General features: G+C 46.9%; 1 long non-coding RNA gene across 1 annotated transcript; it reads left to right on the top strand.

Annotated features, from left to right (window-relative positions):
* The first annotated feature begins 217 nt into the window (after window positions 1–217).
* LOC105913835 lies at window positions 218–1,434 on the top strand. Its single transcript, XR_001163329.2, has 2 exons — window positions 218–624; window positions 1,019–1,434. It is a non-coding gene; the product is annotated as an uncharacterized LOC105913835 (long non-coding RNA).
* The last annotated feature ends 3,603 nt before the right edge of the window (window positions 1,435–5,037 follow it).

The following is a 5,037-nucleotide window of genomic DNA, read 5'->3' as shown; positions in this document are numbered from 1 at the left end:
CCCCAGGCTGTAAAGAAGAAGGCGCGCAGCGCGCGGCAGCCCATCATCACGCGCATCGACGAGAAGACGACGGCAACAGGCCTTCACTTTCATCAGGTTGCAGGAGGAAAACAAAAGGCAAAATTGTATAACCCCCCCCCCCCCCCCCCCCCCCCCCCCCCCCCCCAAATGTCACCTTCGGTTTGATAATCCCCCCATCAGCCCATTTGTTGCAACCCACGTCGGCCCGTGCCAGCCAGCGTGGCATAGTCTCGCACGTGGCAGCCTGGTTAAGACCGCACCGAGCCGAGCCGGACGCGCGACGCGGCCAGCCGCTGCATTCGTCGTAGGCGAGACGGAGCAGAGGCGGCCAGGGGAACATGCGAGGCGGCGGCCGGTGGCCGGCAGCCAGCGATGAGCGGTAGCAAGCGGCCATCAGAGCAACGGTGCAAAGCGCGACGACGCGAATCGCGAGTTGATGTCGCACAGTTGTGCCACGGCGGTGCGAGGCAGCGGCCGGCCGCCGGCGGCCGGCAACCAGCGATGAGCGGCAGCAAGCTGCCAGCAGCGCAACGGTGCAAGGCGGCAAGCTGCGCGAGGGCGCCGGCGCGAATCTCGCAAGCAGGACAGATTGATGTCCCACAGGTGTGCCGTCAATCTTGGTACAGGTTTTGGGAATTAGAGATTTGTTTTTTTTTGCGGGCAATTAGAGATTTGGTTTAGGTATTGGACATTAAAGTTTAGGAAGCTAGCATGAAAATCAGCTTAATCTCGTCAGGAAGCTAATTGCCGAAGCCGATGGTACTCGGATACATGTTCCGGTCTAAAGCCTGAACAATGATGTCGTACAAAAAATTCAGAATATCAGTAAGACAGAGCAATGATACACATGCCTTTCGCATATCAATTTCATTTAGCTCGTAGAGCTTGTTTTATGATAGTATCTAACTAATTGGCCATTCAATCGGTCTATTGTTATTGGTAAATGATGTCCTGTGTCTTCTGAATTTTTTATTAAAATTCCTTGTTTCTTTTGCAGGTTGAGCAGAAACAAGTATTGTGGACTCTTTGCATTGGACATACAGAAGAAACGGGGTGAAAACTGGGTGCAAGATAGCACAAAAAAATGAAGGATAAGCTGAATTCCAAGAGGAAGAATTATTGTCTATGAAGAGTGGCATGATTACTGGGACTTGCAATCCCAAGATAGATCCTTTTTTGCTGTGAGAATGATGTCAACTGTCGAGGTTATGCAGATATGGATGTCATGATTCAGTAGATGTAGGTGCCATGGTTCAATGTCTATATATCTTATAGCTCTGCAGATGCAACACATGTTCTGAACAAGCTTGTTATGTATGTGCTCAACACCAAATCAATAAAAAAAGATGGCTTGTGTTTTCTGAACTAATAAAAAAGATGGCTTGTGTTGAGATGACACAAATATCATGGCAATGACAGATTGTTTGTTGCAGCCAAATAAAATGTAATGTTGTTCATGACACTTCTTGTAGACATATATTTACAACAGGTGGTCACATGGCCCAATGTAACAAGGTTGTACAAGGCAACACAGATTACAAATGGCCACATTACCCTGTTTTGTTCACATGACTACTTCTTCCTAAGCAATCTTTCCCTTGAAGCTCTGATCCTGTCAATTGTGGGGCCTCCTTCAACATGGTGGAATGTCCCAATTCCATACCAATTGTTCATGGGTATAGCATCAGGAGGTTGCTGTGAATATATCTGAACCTCAGGCTGAGAATTGGACATCATTTGAAGTTGTTGATGTGAGCTGGAAGTAGAATCATGCCTTGGCTTCCTTCCCCTCTTCTGTGGTGCACTTATCTGAGTATTTTGCTGAGATTGCTCATGTGAGCTAGAAGTTGCATCATTCTTGGGCTTCCTTCCCCTCTTCTCTTGCGAACCTTTTGTCTTGGTCCCCCCTGCAAATGTAAAAATGTAAGGCCTTTTATCATAGAGAATATCAGTACCATGCTAATAGTTGTAGGCACAAGTATAGGAACTAACCCTGTTTTCCACACTCTTCCTCATCTTGCAACCAGAAACATTGTGGCCAAAACTCTTGCAACGGCTACACCTGATTGCTACCCTTTTTGAAGCTATTGATGCCACATGTCGCTCACCTGGAGCCCTTCTTCTCTTTTTCTTTGGTCTCCCAGGTTGTATTGTGAATCTAGGTGGATCAACACCTGGAAATGGAGTCCGCAGCCACTGTGTCTTATCAGGGACAGGCATGATTTGTCCTGCATATGCTAGCAAATATGCCTCTTTTTTGAACAAATCATCCACATATTCCTCAGGCCTATGGTTGAATGCTTGTATGGCTGACACAGCATGGCAGCAAGGTATACCAGTTACATCCCACTTCCTGCATCCACACGTTCTGCTATTCAAATCAACAACGAAGGTGAATTCTGCCATCGAAACCTGCCATATGCCTCGACCAGCACAAACTGCCCTACAAAAGCTGGCAAGGTGTTTCTCAAACTCCAATCTCTTTTGATAGTTTGGAACAATTTGCCATTTATCCCTCTGAGCACCTTCCTCTTTAGTTGTATAGCCCTCCATGATCTTGGATCTCATATGCTCTAGCATTGTAACCACAGGTTCATCTCTAGCTTCTAGTATAGATGAGTTGTAAGTTTCACTAATGTTGTTAACTACCAAATCTGTTTTGGCTCTTGAACTGAATTTGTGCCTGCACCAATGTTCAGGTGGCAACTGCTTAAGCCAAACCCATGCCTCAAAATTCTTAATCTTGATTTTCTCCATAGCCACATCAAAGTCATACTGCCTATAAGCATAAGAAGCTTTCTCCATCAATTTTTTGAGCTCATCCCCCCCCCCATACCCAACTGAAACAAAATTGGCATGCAAATGCCTTAGGCAGAATCTGTGTTCAGCCCTAGGAAATACATTCGGTACATCATTTAAGATTCCCTACATTAATAAAAGAAGATCATTGTAAGGGAAATGGTCAAATTTTTCGATGGACTATAAATGTGAGATAAAACAAAGGTTATGTCTACCTTTTGCCTGTCACTCATGAAGACCCAACCTCCATGCTCTTCGCCATCTCCAATGCAATCCCTCAAGCAGCGAAGAAACCATTCCCAGGAATTATTGTTTTCAGATTCAGCCACTGCAATGCTAGTGGATACATGTTGTTATTGGCATCCCTTCCTGTTGCGGCAAGGATTTGAGCTCCATTAATTGGGAAGCTTCACATGAGTTCCATCAACTCCAATGAAAGGTCTGCAACCAGCTTTAAATCCATCAATTTGAGCTTTGAATGATATGAACATCCTTTCGAAAACAGGGTTCACTGCTGGATCCTCAGATACATCACACTTAATTACTACCATACCGCCAGGGTTAACATGCAAAAGTGCGTGCGCATAATCTTGGATCCTCTTGAACTGATCAGCATGATCTCCAAGAACCATTTTTACTGCCTCCCTCTTAGCCCTATAAGCTTTGTATTTTGATATTCCTATTTTTGTATGCTGTTCATCAAAACATAGCACATTTCGAGCTCGGTTGCATCGACTGCTGCATCGAGCATCGATAGTTGTGATCATTTTCAAGCAGCTATGTTGAAGCCAGAGTTAACAGATTTGATGTATAGTTACAAACCCTTGGAAAAAGAAGGTTGAGTTTGAGAAATAAGGCACGGCAAAGCTTCAGCCGATCCAACTGAAGAAAACTATCAATTTCTACCAAAATCCTACATATTCTACTAAACTCTAAGTACTGCCTTTACATCCATGGTATGCAGAACCCATTTTCTACCATGATTTCCTACCCAGCCAGGTCATCCAATCCCCCTATCAACCGGCAAAACCCCAATCTTTTGCCCTCAACCATCACCAGAACCTTGCACAAAGGAAACACTCAAACACACATACCCTGTAGTGCTGCGTGTTTCTTTTGAACGTTGCGTCGTTGTCTCGTTGCACTTGCACGCATCCGGTCTAGCTAGCTCCACATGCTTTTGCGGAGGATCCATCCGGTCTAGCTAGCTCCACACATCGTCGTTGCCTTCTTCTCTAACAAGTTCTCTTTGTAATTATGGTCTGAAATACAGTCATATCCAGCCGTTCATACGGTAATTTAAATGCGACGTAGCCCCTTTGTCGTCTTTGACAGGCCGCTAGCTCTTGAGGGTTATGGAAAAAAGGAAGAAAAAAAGTTTGGTAGACTGCGCTGCTGCTGCTGGTGGTGGTGGTGGTGGTGGGACCTGGGTGGCATCCTCACCCCCTGTTCACACAGCACAAAGTTAAGACTGCACCGCATGTTGGTTATTGCTGATTACCCTACTCATCAGTCATAGAGATGAAGAAATCCAAGAAAAAGAATTTCTCTTTCAGATAATGAAGACAGAGACCTTACTTACCGAGGGCACTAGGTTTTTTTTTCCCTGAGAAACACCGAGGGCACTAGGTGGTGGAACGTGGAAGGTTAACTTTCAGAATTCCCATGCACTAGTCAAACTCAAAGTGAAACATGCACCCCATGGGCCTTGCCACGTAGTCCCTTCGGCTCAGGCCCACCAGGACAACGGGTTGGGCCGTGGTCCATATTGGACCGCTTCTACAAAGCAGGTTATATACACATCAGGCTCAAATCTCCGTCCTGCTTCGTAGTTCGGCCCAACGCGCGACCCAATCGAGCCCACCAGGCCAACCCACGAATGCAGAAACGGGCGACCTCTCTCCTCTTTGCTCCTCCAGTCCGGAAAATCCCTCCGTTCCCCCAAAATCGGCAGCGGCAGGCGGTCGGCGGGTGCAGGGCGAGGCGACAGGCGAGTGTCTTGCACCTGAGCCGGCGACCTCTTCGAGCGCAGTACCGCCGCGTACCAGGGGGCTAGGCGCCTCCGCACCTGACCGGAGAGACTTAATCCCTGCGCGCGCCTCCTAATTTCTTCTCAGCCACAGGTCCAAGACTCGGAAGGAAGAGGATGATCACGCGACGGTTCGTGAACATCGCGGCGGAGCAGTACAAAAAAAAAAACATGTACACGGTGCACCG

Source organism: Setaria italica, chromosome II (assembly GCF_000263155.2).
Source record: "Setaria italica strain Yugu1 chromosome II, Setaria_italica_v2.0, whole genome shotgun sequence".
NCBI lineage: Eukaryota > Viridiplantae > Streptophyta > Magnoliopsida > Poales > Poaceae > Setaria > Setaria italica.
Note: the sequence above shows the minus strand (reverse complement) of the source record. Positions and strands in the feature narration are given on the sequence as shown.